This window comes from Pinus tabuliformis, chromosome 1_2 (assembly GCF_031772625.1).
Source record: "Pinus tabuliformis cultivar Carrire ecotype Pingquan chromosome 1_2, CPIR1, whole genome shotgun sequence".
NCBI classification, from domain to species: domain Eukaryota; kingdom Viridiplantae; phylum Streptophyta; class Pinopsida; order Pinales; family Pinaceae; genus Pinus; species Pinus tabuliformis.
The window spans coordinates 802,395,445-802,411,098 of record NC_142298.1 but is presented as its reverse complement, the minus strand read 5'-3'; positions in this window follow the sequence as shown (position 1 = coordinate 802,411,098).

Here is a 15,654-nt window from a genome sequence, read left to right as displayed (position 1 = left end):
ACAGTACAAGAATTAAAGGATGAAATGGCTCGATTGCGTGGAGATAATGAGAGTTTGATGCCGCAACAGGAGAAAATCACGAAGAGCCTATCAAATAGACAGAACCATCAGCCATTAGTTCCCAGCCTTGAACGTGAGAATATGACAAGGGAGCAAGAATTTCAGACTGAAAATTTGGAAACAGAGGGGGGAGAAGGAAATCACGAAGAAGAATCAGATAATGTGTCCAATCACAATATACCAAAAAGATAGAAAGTGGAACTTCAAGGGGAGTTCCAGAAAGTTAAGCCTCCTCTCTTCGATGGGGAATAGGAAGAAGCGGCAGAAGCATGACTCATCAACATGAATAAATACTTCCAGTTGTATGAATACGACCATAATCTGAAGGCCTGCTTGGCCATCTTCCAGTTACAGGGGAAGGCTACATTGTGGTGGGAGGAAGTAAAGACAGTACGTGGAGTTAGCGAACAAAGTACCACCTGGGAAAAGTTTCAGAGATATTTTAAGGAAAAATATCTAACAGAGAGGTTTTACGACGAGAAGGAAAAGGAGTTCCACGATCTCCAATTAGGCCAAATGACCATGGATGAATTTATAACTAAATTCACATCATTACTTCGGTATGTTCCTTACATACGCAAGGAAAGAAGAAAAGGTGCAGCAGTTTATCGGTAGCCTTCCATCGTTCATGAAAGAACGGCTGGAGTTTGAAAATCTGAAAACCATGGATGAGGTCATTTGTAAAGCTTGCATTTGTTACCAGCAGAACAAACCAAAGGGGGACCCAAGAAAAAGGTGGACTGATAAAAAGGGGAGTAAATTTGTTTCCAATTACAAGGGAAATAAGGGTCTAGGCAACAAAGGAGTATTTAAAGGACAGGCCAACAGAAATGCAAATAAGAGTCAGCCTCAATTTAAAGTACCTGGTGAAACAAGAATGAATGAACAAGCTGGCAGAATTGAAGTAGAGACAACCAATAGACCATCGATACAATGTTGGGGATGTGGAGGCCCTCATTACGTCAAAAACTGCCCACAATGTAGGGGAGCCGATCAAATTTCACAGATACAAGAAGCATATATAGTGGGGGAGGTAGCAGGAAGCATTCCTAAGATTAATGCTGCCCTTGAAGACCATCAAGTAGAATTTCAGCCAACCATGGTTGAATTTGAAGGTAAAATTTTTGACCGCCCTGTTTCCATTTTAATTGATCCTAGGGCTACTTTAAGTTATATCAACCCCAAGATTGTGGAACAATGTAAATTACAAACTGTTAAATTTAAACATCCCTGGTTAGTACAACTAGCCACAGGGTCCAAAAGAAGAGTTTTGGCTAAAATAGATATTTTCCCTTTAATGATAGCTAGTCAGTTTATTATAGCAGATTTGAACATATTACCATTAGGGTCCTATGATATTCTTATAGGCATGGATTGGTTGGAAAAGCACTGGTCGCTTAATAACTGTAAAACTAAAACCATCAATTATCAGGATGAGAAAGGTGAAAGACAAGAAATGCAAGGTATTCAAAAACCTCTGCAGATAAGACCTATAACAACGTCCCAGTTAGAAAAATGCATCAGGAATGGGAGCCAGATTTATGCAATACAAGTAGGAATCATTGATTCCAAGGATAAGTCTGACTCCTTTGAAAACATACCAGTGGTACAAAATTTCCTAGATATATTTCCTGAGGAAATCTCGGGTCTACCCCTAAAAAGAGACATTGACTTTACCATTGAGTTGATCCCAGGAGCTGCTTCAGTCTCTCGAGCACCGTACCACATGAGAATTCTAGAGTTAATTGAATTAAAAATGCAGTTACAAGAGCTACTAGACAAAAAATATATTCGACCCAATGTATCCCCGTTGGGAGCCCTAGTTCTCTTTGTGAAGAAAAAGGATGGAATCCTGCGTATGTGCATGGATTAATATCAGTTAAACACACTAACCATTAAGAATAGGTACCCTCTGCCCCTTATTGATGAGTTGTTGGACCAAGTCAAGGGAGCAACTATTTTCTCAAAAATCGACCTTCGCTCCGGGTATCATCAAATCTGAATAAAAGAGAAGGATATAGCAAAGACATCTTTCATGACTCGTTATGGACATTATGAGTTCGTAGTTCTAACTTTTGGATTGACTAATGCCCCAGTGACATTCATGTGTCTCATGTACAATATTTTTCATCAATACTTATACAAGTTCGTATTAATCTTTATAGATGACATAATGATATACTCTAGGAGCATAGAAGAACATAAGGAGCACCTTCGTGTTGTTCTTCAAACCCTAAGAGAACACCAACTGTATGCCAAATACAGCAAGTGTGACTTCTTTAAGGAGCAAATCCAATACCTCGGACACGTCATCACCAAGGATGGAATCGCAGTAGACCCATAGAAAATAAGAACCATCATGGAATGGCCAGTACCAAAGGATGTAGCTAACATAAGATCCTTTATGGGTCTAGCCGGATATTATAGACGTTTTGTGGAAGGTTTTTCTAGAGTGGCGTATCCTATTACCTCTCTTCAGAAAAATGGGAAAACTTTTAGATGGACCCCCGACTGTCAGTAGAGCTTTGATCAGCTCAAACATTTACTGACCACTGCACCCATTTTGAGCATTGTTGATCCCAATAAAGAATACGTAGTTTGTACGGATGCTAGCAAGGAGGGTGTTGGCGGTGTACTAATGCAAGAAGGTTGGGTGGTGGCTTATGAATCAAGAAAGCTTAAAGAATATGAACAAAAATATTTGGCATATGATTTGGAACTGACAGTAGTAATTCACGCCTTAAAAATGTGGCGACATTATCTAATGGGTAAGAAATTCCTACTAATGACTAACCATCATAGTCTAACAAACTAGTTTAGGCAGCCCACCTTAAATGCAAGACAAGCTCAATGGGCAGAATTCCTAAGTGAATTCGATTTTGAAATAAAACATTTAAAGGGTAAGGAAAACCAGGTTGTGGACGCTTTGAGTCACAAAGTGCATTGTTTATATGAAATTTCTTTCAGTGAATCTCGAACAACCTTTCATGAGCAGATCCGTGAATGTGCTGTGCAAGATTTAGCATACAAGCAAATATGCCAGCAAGCAAGGACCCTGAACAACCGTGAACAACAAGTAGGATATGAGGTAAATTTTGAAGAATAGTTGGTATATAAGAAAAGGCTATATGTACCTAATCAAAAATAGCTTAAGGATTTAATCTTGGATGAATTTCATAAGAGTCCTTATGTAGGCCACCTAGGATACTAGAAAATGATTTCTGCTTTAAGAAAAGAATTTTTCTGGCCTGGTATGAAGAAGGAAGTAGCAGAATACTTATCCAGATGCTTGGAATGTCAGCAAATAAAAGTTGAGCACCAACACCCAGCAGGATTACTTCACCCTCTTTCGATTCTAGAATGGAAATGGGAAACCATATCCATCAGTTTCATTACTAGAATACCAAGGTCCAAGAAGAAAAATGACTCCATTATGGTGGTGGTAGACAAACTGAGCAAATCTGCCCATTTCATACCAGTTTAATCGACTTATAAAGCAGTGCAGATTGCTAATATTTTTATGCAAAATATTTTTAAATTGCATGGGATCCCAAAGATGATTATCTCTGATTGTGATGTCAAATTCACATCTTCCTTTTGGAAGGCTCCTTTTGAAGGATTGGGTACTCAGCTACACTTTAGCACCACCTACCACCCTCAAACAGATAGACAAATAGAGCGAGTGAATCAGGTAGTTGAAGATATGTTACGAACTTATGTAATGAACTATGTAAACTTTGAAACGAGAACTATAAACTCAAAACGGGAACTCTAGTCAAAAAACCCCGAAAAAACATCAAAAACAGTGCTAAAAATGAAAAGTGTGTATACTCGAACGATGATTTTATTTTTTAGGGGTCAATTTTGAACATGTTTTAAAAATGGCAGTGACTACGAAATTTTTGTAAAAAATATAGCTTCAAAACGAAAGTGATGATACTGGAACAATGATTTTTTTTTAGGGTCAGTTTTCAAACTTTTTAAAAAATACTAGTAAAACCAAATTTTTATGTGCCAAGCAAAGTTGTTTATGAGGAAAAAAACACATTAATGTTTTTGGTAGAATATCATTTTTCTTTCCTAAGTATAAATTCAACATGTTTTCAACCATAACATTCTAGATACAAAAGAAATTGAAATTTTTTCAACTATAAAATTAAAAAACCATGACATTATGAAAAAATTACATCACTAAAAATTACCATAATTAAGACATATAATCCAACAACATAAAAATTCCTCGCAACTTCTCATTTAACACCATATGGAAATCATCAATTTTATTTCAAGATACGATGCATACATCAGTTATATAAACTGTCTTAAACATTTATTCAAAATCACTCATATTTTCTTGCACACCATCAGAATTCACATCTTCAGATGAATCACTAGATGCTGACGAAGATGTTCCATATTCTTCTCTTTCATCAACTAGTGCCCCATCTGAGTCCACATGCATGCCCAAATTTTCAGGTTTCAAAATTCTTATAGATCTACGACTGGTTTCAGCAGACTCCCATCTCAACACTATTCCTTCTGGTAACAACTTTTTCAGAATCTCTATCGTCTTGAAGTCAAGAGTTCCTATCTTTGTTAAATTGAAGTCATAAACAAGTATGTCAACATCCTCCAATTTTAATATGTCTGTGCAACGGCGATTTATATTTTTACCCTTTTTTTCTCTTTCCACCATTTTTTTTGTCAACTACCATCTCTGGCTTATACACACCATTGAATGGGTGTGTATTTGTGGCATACCAATGTACTTCAACACTTGTAACATCCTCATTTTCTATAAAGACCTTTATAACCTTAGCAACCCAGAATGGATAGCCATTGGGATCTCCATCTGCTAGCACTGCAATCATGCAACCCTCCTTAATATCCTGTACTGAACCCCTGTAAAGGCCTTCTGTGGCTTCACGTTGTGCACAAGATCTTCTGGAACCAATATACATCTCTCTTTCCTCTGCCTGTGAAGAATTAATAATACCTTGAGATTGTTGTTGTTCAACAATGTTTATTTCCTCATGTTCATTCAACACCTTTTGTGGCCAAATAAATGGATTTTTCAAAGGTATATCTTCATTTTTTGTTGTTGAAATGATATCACTTTGATTATTGAAAAATGACTCCCACCAAACTGAATCAGCAATTTCAAAGTACTCATATGTATATCATACATTTTTTAATTTCTTCTAGGCAATCAGAATAATTTATATCTCTATTTTGTCTGTGTGCATTCTGAACTTCGCCAACTGATTGTAATAACAATATTTTTGATGCAAATATTGGATGATCTGGAATGAACTTAAAAAATTGCAAACCTAATGATGGTGCCCATTCTGCAGTAGTTGAATACTTCTTGCCCCATATTAGTGTTTTCCCATCAATTTTTTTGATACGAAATTGATGTTGGAAGCTAATGTCATTAAGTTGTTCAATGCATTTCCCCTCACCATATGATCCCAGAATAAACCTTCGCATATCAACAGTTTCTTCCAACACATCAAAAGTAGGCTCTGGCATGTATGATTTCTGAAGACATTCAATTAGTGATGGCAAGCTCCCAACTTGCTTCCTCCTCAATATGACTGAAAAACGACTGAACATCTAATCAATATGGTCATGAGTGTGCCCAACAAGAAGGAAACCAACCTTTACCTTTTGAAAAATTCTCAATTCAATAAGCATGTTTAGATATCCAAAAACAACCTAATTTTTGTTTTCACGGCAAGTGTTGTCCAATTGTAGATACAGAACTTCAGGAAGATTACCAGACCAATGAGAAATCACATCATGAATTATGGTTATGGTCAGATTTGCATCATTATGAATATTTGGAGCTGTGAAGTACACCCGTGGCAACATTTTACCATTGAAGACCATACAACTGACCAAGTGAAACTGAATGAAATTTTCCTTCTGTAAATTTTTGGGTGTGCGAACAAAGTGTGGTAAAAGTGTTTTCTTCTGGTCCATACCATCAATTATCAAACCCAAATATTTATTTGGATTATCATAACACTTCTTTCGATGCTTGTAAAACTTCTTCCTTTCGTTTGTTTGTTGTTCGCAATGCTCCTGAAGTTCTTTGACAATTAAATCTACACAACATAAAAAAAAAACATTAAGAAGTATGTTTTTATAGTTGATGACTTACAATTTTAAAAGTTAAAGTTATGAATTCTTACCTCTTTTTGACCCTTCAAATTTGTCCCTTTTTTATTTAAGAGAAGCACATGTACTACAAATCCCCATCCTTGTCTTCTTAGGAATACGGACATTGTTGAATTCTTTCTTCCATACTTTCACAAAATATTGATATGTAATAAACCTGCCATGTCCCTCAGCAGCTTCTGCATATTCTTTGTATAAATTGTAGATTTCTCATCTTGAAAAATTATCTGGAATATGTATTGTCTCTCTATTTGGCATACACTCTCCATGCTTTGAAAAGAAATCTTTCATCCATGACATTGCAGTATTTGATAATGGCTTAAACTGTCTTTTATGACATACTTCTAAATAAAACGTGGGATCCTTTTCCAAATTTGCTTGAATTATCGAGAGACGAAAATTCCCAATTGAATGAAACATTTTGAAATCTTTTCTACAGATAAATAAAGTCCTAATATGATAATCATAACCTGACAATGTAGATTGCATGCACCCAACTAAATATGAATTTTTCATTCTTTTATTCAATGACAAATATCTCTTCCTGCTTTCTAATGCAAATTTGAAATCCATATGTTTCAAGAAATCTTTTTGGCAACATTCACTTGAAATGAGAGCGCTGATAGAACTTCTTCTTGTCAGATATTTTGCTCTACCCCTTGTATAACTAGAACAACTTGCATTGATACGAAAAGGTCTGCTCCTTCTCCTCGATACAATATTTCTTGGCAACATCTCCATCATTGGATCATCATTTGTATAAGGATTTTCATCATCATTGAGAGGAATGTTATCCACACTATGATCAGCTCTTATTTTCAAATATTGACTTGGAGGATATTCTTCATCTTCCCCTTCTTCAGTGCCACTATCATAGTCCTTAGAATTCAGACTGAATGGAAAATTTGACTCGATGTTTAATGGATATTCTTCCTTATGTGCATTGTCATTGCTACTCTCATAGTCCATAGAATTAGGACTACGTCGAAAATGTGACTGTTTACTTATTGAAGATGCTACATCCTGTCCTTTGTCACTGCTACCTTTATACTCATTAGAATTAGGACTAAGTGCATCATCCTGTCCTTCATCACTGCTGCTGTCATAGTCCTTAGAATTAGGACTAAGAGGACACTATGACACTCCATTCTTTTGAAATTCATCATCATGCTCTTCATGACTGTTGCTCTCATAGTCCTTATAATTAGGACTAAATGGACACCATGACACTCCAATCTTTTGAAATCCATCCCGCTCTTCATCACTGCTGCTCTCATAGTCCTTAGAATTAGGACTAATTGGACATCGTGACACTCCATACTTTTTAAATTCATCATCATGCTCTTCATCACTACTGCTCTCATAGTCCTTAGAATTAGGACTAAGTGGACACTTTGACACTCCATTCTTTTAAAATTCACCATCATGCTCTTCAAAACTACTGCTCTCATAGTCCTCAGAATTAGGACTAAGTGGACACTGTGACACTCTGTTCTTTTGAACTTCACCATCATGCTCTTCAAAACCGCTGCTCTCATAGTCCTCAGAATTGGGACTAAGTGGACATCGTGACACTCCATTCTTTTGAACTTCACCATCATGCTCTTCATCATTGCTACTTTCATAGTCCTTGGAATTAGACTAAGTGGAATATGTGACTCTTTATTTATTTGAAATTCTCCATCCCTTCTTTCATCAGTGTTGCTCTCATAGTCCTTAGAATTAGGACTAAGTGGAAGAATTGACTTTCTATCCATAGTGGAAGAATTCCTGCTATATTCATCAATATGAATAGAGTTGTTACGCGATGAAGATGTTGATGGTGTATAAATTGAAACTTCACTATTAGAACAATCCATCCCTTTCAAATAGAAGATGTTGAATGATATAAATGGAGAGTCTCCTAAAGATATTATATAGCTTAAAGAATGAAATTTTCCCTCCAAAAAGTTTTGCGAAAATATTTCCCTCCAAAAAGTTTGTTAGGTTTATTTACTTTCATTATTTTATTCTACAATTTATTGAAAAATGTAAACTAATTTTTTTATGAATTAAATCATTAAAATTAAAATTGTAAACTACAACTTCTACATTAATTATTTTAATAGTTAAAGTTTATCATATTTACTAAACAATTGATTTTTTTTTTAATTTTTATAATATATTCTAAAATAAATTAATCCCACATTCAACCCGTTGTAAAACAGTTCTACAATATTCACTTTATATAATTTAAAAACAAATTATCCCACATTAACCGTACGATAAAACATCTCCGTAATTTCACTTATATATTAAATTTCATTATCACTATTACTCACATCACATCCACGTTTTCTAAAGTTCATTGAAAGACTCGTGAATTTGTGGAGCAGCTACATTGCTATCAACAACATATTCAACGAAAAATTCTCGCAATTGAAAGGTAAGTAAAATTTTTTCCTTGAAAACTTTCATATTAAATTACTTTAATGAAGAAGATTTTTTTTTTTTTTTAAATTAATAATTTTTCTGAGCCAAAGTAACAATTACATCCATCGTAAGAATGGTGGGCACTATCAAACTCAATCGCCCAATAACCGGGAGTGGGCCGTTGTGGTGTCGCAAGGTAGGAGGGGAGGTCGAGCGAGCGAGTGGGGTGTCAGGGCGGTAGGGGGTGTGGGGGCGACCCGATGGCTTGCCCGTCTGTCACGGGGGTTGGGCGATTCTGAGAATCGCCCAACCCCTACGCTGGGCTGGCAAGCTGCCAGGATGGGCACCGCAGCCCAACTCACCCCCTATCACCTTCCCCCCTTCCCGAAAACGTCACCCTCTTCACCCACATCCTGCCCCTCTAACCCACTCCCTTCCTCGTCACGCCTCACCACCCTCCCCTACCTTTCCTACCCCCCCCCACCTCACCTCTCCCCCTACCGACCCACCCCCCCTTCACTCCCCCAGCACCCTACCCGCTCCCTCTCGCCTCACCATCCCCCTCACTCCCCCTACCTGTCCTCTCACCACCCTACTCTCCCCTACGGCCTCACCCCCCCGGCCCCCCACTCACCTCACCCCCCCGCCTCCCCCCTACATCGCCCCCCCCCCCGACTTGACCGCACCCTACCGCACCCCCCTGCACCCCACCTCCCCCCACCCCTCACCTCACCTCACCCTCCCCTCACCACCTTACCCGCGCTCCCCCCACCACTCCCCTCCCTCACCCTCCTCACCTCACCTCACCTCACCTCAACCCCCCCCCCACCTCACCTCACCTCACTCTCCCCTCACCACCTTACCCGTGCTCCCCCCACCACTCCCCTCCTCTCCCCTCCCTCGCCCCCTCACCTCACCTCACCTCACCTCACCCTCCCCTCACCACCTTACCCGCGCTCCCCCACCACCCTCCTCTCCCCGCCACCCCTCACCCTTCCCCCTACCCGCCCCCTCACCCACTCCCCGTCCCCGCTGCCCCCTCGAACCGCCGCCACCCACGCCCACGGGCCTCACCTCCACATGGTGCGCCCGCCCACGGGCCTCCCCCACTCGGTGCCCGTGCCCGTGCCCCACACGGCTCCCAGTGCCCTCGCCTGCGCCCGACCTTGATTGGGTGCCCTCGCCGATGCCCGGCCTCGACCCGGCGCCCTCGCTCGCGCCCGCCCGAAGCCCTCGCTTGTGCCCGCCCCCCACTCGGTGCCCTCCCCCGCGCCCGCCCCCCCAAGAGCGAGCTCCCGTGCCCGGCCCCCATCCGGTGCCCTCGCCCGTGCCCACCCAGCGCCCTTGCCCTTGCCCATGCCCGCTCCCCACCCGGCACCCTCGCCCGCACCCGCTTGGCACCCGACGCCCACCCGGCGCCCGCCCCCCCCGGCACCCTCGCCCGCACCCGCCCGGCGCTCGGCACCCTCGCCCTCGCCTGCCCCCCTCCAGGCGCCCTCGCCTGGTGCCCTCGCCCGCGCCCGCCCCCCACCTGGCGCCCTTGCTCACGCCCCACCCTGTGCCTGGTGCCCTCGCCTGCGCCTACGCTCGCTCGGCGCCCAGTGCCCTCGCCCGCTCCCGCACCCGGTGCCCTCCCCTCCACTCCCCCCCGGCCCCCGCCCACAGGCCTCCCCCATTGCCCCTGCACACGGCTCTGCCCCACCGCCCGACGGGTGCATGAGCAAGGGCGCCGGGGAATCGCCCAGCACTAGTCGGGTGGGGAGGCAGAGCTGTGTGCGCCGGGTGGGTGGTGGGTGTGGGCGAGGGCACCAGGTGTTGGGTGGGGCGCGGGCGAGGGCGCCGGGTGGGGGGCAGGCGCGGGCGAGGGTGCCGGGTGGGGGGCAGGCGCGGGCGAGGGCACCAGGCACCGGGCGGGTGCGGGCGAGGGCGCCGTGTGGGTGCGAGCGAGGGCGCCGGGTGGGGGCAGTTGTGAGCGAGGGCGCCAGGTGGGGGGCGGGCGCGGGCGCGGGCGCTGGGCGCTAGGTGGGGGCACGGGCGAGGACGCCGGGCACTGGGTGGGGCATGGGCAAGGGCGTCGGGCACCGGGCGGGTTGGTCGAGGACGCCGGGCACCGGGTGGGGCATGGGCAAGGGTGCCGGGCACCGGGTGGGGCATGGGCGAGGGTGCCAGGCACCGGGCAGGTGTAGGTGAGGGCGCCGAGTGGGCGAGGGTGAGGGCATCGGGCGGGTGTGGGCGAGGGCACCGGGTAGGCACGGGCGAGGGCGCCAGGTGGGGGGCGGGCACGGGCGAGGGCGCCAGGTGGGGGGCGGGCACGGACGAGGGCGCCGGGCGCCGGGCGCTGGGCGGGCAAGGGTGTCGGGTGGGGCACGGGTGCGGGAAAGGGTTCCGGGCGGGTGCGGGCGAGGGTGTTGGGCGGGCGTGGGCGAGGGCGCCGGGTGGGGGCCGGACAAGGGCGCCGGGAGCCGAGCGGGCGCGGGCTAGGGCGCTCGGCGCAGGTGAGGGCGCCGAGTGGGGAGCGGGCGCGGGCGAGGGTGCCGTGCACCAGGTGGGGTGCGGGCGAGGGCGCCGAGCACCGGGCGGGTGCGGGCGAGGGCACCAGGTGGGGGGTGGGCACGGGTGAGGGTGCTGAGCGCCTTGCGGGCGAGGGCGTTGGGTGCTGGGTGGGCGAGGGTGCCAGGTGGGGGGCGGGCGAGGGTTATTGGGGTCAGGGGAGGGGAGGGTTAGGGGGAGGGGGGGATAGAGGGTTGGGGGGGGGAGGAGAGGGTTAAGTGGGGGCGGGATAGAGGGTTAGGAGGGGGGTGGGGAGGGTTAGTGGGGCTAGGGGAAGGCGAGGTGGGGAGGGGTGTTAGCGTAGGGCGAGGGTAGAGGGTTAGGGGGGTTAAGGGGAGGGGAGGGTTAGGGCAGGGAGAGGGTAGAGGGTTAGGGGGGTTAAGGGGGTTAAGGGGAGGGGAGGGTTAAGGGGGTTAGGGGAGGGCGAGGGTAGAGGGTTAGGGGGGTTAAGGGGAGGAGACGGTTAGGGGGGTTAGGGGAGGGCAGTTAGGGGGGTTAAGGGGAGGGGAGGGTTAAGGGCGTTAGGGGAGGGCGAGGGTAGAGAGTTAGGGGGGTTAAGGGAGGGTGAAGAGGGGGGGTTGTTAAGGGCAAGGTTAGGGGGGTTAAGGGGAGGGGAGAGTTATGGGAGGGTGAGGGTAGAGGGTTAGAGGGGTTAAGGGGAGGTGAGGGTTAAGGGGGTTAGGGGAGGGCGAGGGCGGTTAGGGTGAGGGGAGGCTAGAGGGTTAGGGGGGTTAGGGGGAGGGGAGGGAGGTTAAGCGGGGGGGGGGGGGGGGGTGCGGTAAGGGGAGGGCAGGGTTAGGGGGTTAGGGTGAGGGTGGGGGAGGTGTTAAGGGCAGGGTGAGGGGGGTAAGGGGAGGGGAGGGTTAGGGGGGTTAAGGGGAGGGGAGGGTTAGGGGGGTTAAGGGAAGGGGAGGGTTAGGGGGGTTAGGGGAGGGCAAGTGTAGAGGGTTAGAGGGGTTAAGGGGAGGGGAGGGTTAACGGGGTTAGGGGAGGGCGAGGGGGTTTAGGGTGAGGTGGGGTTAGAGGGTTAGGGGGGTTAGGGGGGGGGTGTTAGGGGGAGGGTGAGGGTAGAGGGTTAGGGGGAAGGGGGATTAGGGGAGGGCAAGGGTAGAGGGTTAGGGGAGTTAAGGGGAGGGGAGGGTTAGGGGGAGGGGGTGGTTAGGGTAGGGCGAGGGTAGAGGGGAGGGGGGAGTTGGGGTAGGGCGAGGGGAGAGTTATGGTAGGGGGGATTAGGGAGAGGGGTGGGCTAGAGTAGACGGTAGGGTTAGGGGCAAGGGTAAAGGGGAGAGGGGGGTTAGGGGGGCAGGAAGGGAGGTGGAGGGGGGTAGGAAGGGGGCGTGGGTGAGGGGAAGGTAGGGCGAGTAGGGAGAGGAAGGGGGTGGGAAGGGGAGAGGGGTTAGGGGGCATAGGTGAGGGGGGAGGGGAAGGGGATGGGGTTAGGGGGCGTAGGGGAGGGGGAGGGGGGTAGGAAGGGGGCGTGGGTGAGGGGAAGGTAGGGCGAGTAGGGAGAGGAAGGGGGCATGGGTGGGATAGGGACAGAAGAAGAGGGTGGGGAAGACGGTGTAGGAGAGGGGCAGGTGAGGGAGGGGAGTGTGGGTTAGGGGAAGCGGGAGGCTGAGGGGTTGAGGAAGGTGGAGAAGGGAATGGGGAAGGTGAGTGAGGGGGAGGGCTGGTTAGGAGGGAGTGAGGGTGTGAGTGAAGACGATCGGCGTGGGGGTGGAAGGAAGCCGATTGCCGGTGAGGATGGGGAGGTTGGGGGCCGACCGCCCCCCGCACGCTCGGCTCTACCCACCGCCTGCCCGCCCACACACGTGCACCCCTCGCCCACACCCACTCGGCCCGCCCGCCGACCCTGCTCACCTTCACCCAGCCGGCTGGCCACCCCACCCCACCGTCCCTCACCCGACCTCCCGTCCACCCACCGACCTGCCCACCCACCTGTTAGGGGTGGCTGGGCGATTCTGATTATACAAATAAGAAATTTATGATAGATTTTTGTTGTTAATTTATGTTAATATGTTTTTGTTATTTACTAATTTATGTGTTTCTATTTTTCAGGAAAATGGCATCAAAGAAAATTTTTGTGAATCTTTCTAGACCAAAGACTCTTAAAGGTGCATCCTCAAGAAACATTGGTGAACGAACTCCACCTGAGCTCATGAGTACAAATCTTTCAAGTGCCTCAAGTGATATGAAGATGATTTCAGACTGGAAGAATTCAAAAGAGGTGAAATTTCCATCAAGAATCTGGTATGTGAAAGAAAAAGAAAGCACAAATGCGAATATATATCTATATATTGATATACCGAATGATAAGGGAATTTTTGAGGTGATGGGAAGAGTCATAGATATGTGTTCGGTACTGGACACTAAAGTTGTTTACATACTTACAAAAGCTCCCAAGTCATATGAAAGGATTAAATACTGACTATCATATTCATTGTATGACACGAGAGAGGTATCTACAAAGTTGTGTAAACAGATCGTAAATGAGATGACACAAAACATTGTAAGTATTGTTATTTATATTTGTATTTTGCGTTCTTGAAAGTGTCTCACTATATTTTTTTAACTTTGTTTTTATTGACATATGATATTTTGTTTGGCAGAATTTTGTTGAAAGTTGTTCAATTAGGTTGGGAGGCATTCATTTCATAGAGAATGATATCATGAAAGTTGTCAGCAGTTTTTACTCAGTATCAGAAAAAGATATGAAAAACAAGCAAAATGTCGTAATTAATGATGCTACAAAACTACATCCAAAGAATAAGAAAAAAAGGCCTCTGGTGGATAAATCTAGCAAGGGTAAACAAGTTACTTTTGGGTACGATGAAGTTGAAATTGACAGTGAAGCATATGTTTCCATTACTGAAGATTACATTGGAACTGAGAAGAGTCGTAAAGGACCAAAAGTAAAAATGCCCAAGAATAAATATGTTGAGATTGTTATGACGAAGAAAAGTAAAGTTGAAGATTTTGATGTAGTCATTACCAGCAGTCAGGACCCTAGTGAAACTTCAAAAGAAAGTAGAGAAATCATTACACTAGGAGCTGATTTAGATGATGGAATTATAAAAACATAACAAAATGCCATTCGACAAAATTTGACAAAGATAAATCTAATTGATGGTGGTCGTACATTTCAGCTTAATGTCAGACAAACCTATAAGGCAAGTGACAGACAATGTCAATATCAAGTCAGAAAGCCACATCATCTGCATGTTCACAACTTGAAGACATTGATGAGGTACAATCCATATGCTCATGTGGTTAGTTATGTGCTTCTTGTTGATCCACTTCAAGTTCCCAAAAAAGAAGAATTTGATAAGTCAAAATGTTTTGAATACAATTATTATGTGCTTGGGGGGAACCATTCTGTAGAAGCTCAAAGACAATTGATGGAGGAATATCCTAATAACCCACGTTTTGAAACAATGAAATGTATCATTTATGCTGGTTTATCAGATACAGAAGCAAAGTTAGTGGGGATCATAATTCAGATAATTAATATAGGATGTCTATGACTTTCATCCAAAGGGTTAGATTTATTCATAGTGAATTTCAAGAAAAATGTGGTGGGGATAGGATAAATGTTACTGCAGATTTCCGAAAGGAATGTTGTATGGAAATAGGCTATCAAATTGAAGAGAAAACCAATTCAAAAGGTGGAAAAGGCAACAAAAATAGTGATTTATTCAGAGGTGTTGATAACATTTTCCAATTGGCATTTAGAACTGGAGATGTTTGGAAGTTGATTGATGAGATTTTTAGCATGTGGGAAGACATTGCCATTAAAAACCAGAGGGTCAAAAAGTCTAAGCCATTGATATGTAGCAACAATAAATCAGCTCCTAAAATGAAGCAACTTCCAGACGATATGACTATCACACCTTGGAGGGCAATGCAAGGAGTGAAAGATGAAAAATTTGTCAAAACAATATTATTTCGTGTGAAGTCAGGGGGATTATCATTGGAGGAAATGTCTGAAGAATTTCAAAATTAAGTTTGTTGAATTATTTTTATTTATTTCTAGATTATATTTATCTTTTAAATAAAACATGTTGTTCTTAGTAGTATTTGTTATACAAATCATTATATTAACTTTTTGTTACTTTATCTATGCAGTCATAAAGTTTATATGAAAATTCAAGAACAAATGGTTAGATTGTTGAATGAAGATATTTGGGATGATGTTGTACGCAACTATCCAGATTCAAGTTCTACACCAACATTAAAAGCTTTTTATCTTGCATTTAAAAAGGTATCTTGATTTATACATTCATTTTTATTCATATGTGTACTATTTTTAATTTATAACTTACACATATATTTGTTTATTTTATAAAAGATGAGGAAGGATGATAATGGAGTGCCAGATAGTTTCAAAACCTTTATTGAAAAAATAAATATCGAACGACTGAGGAAGCAACATATTAAGAATGTTGAACT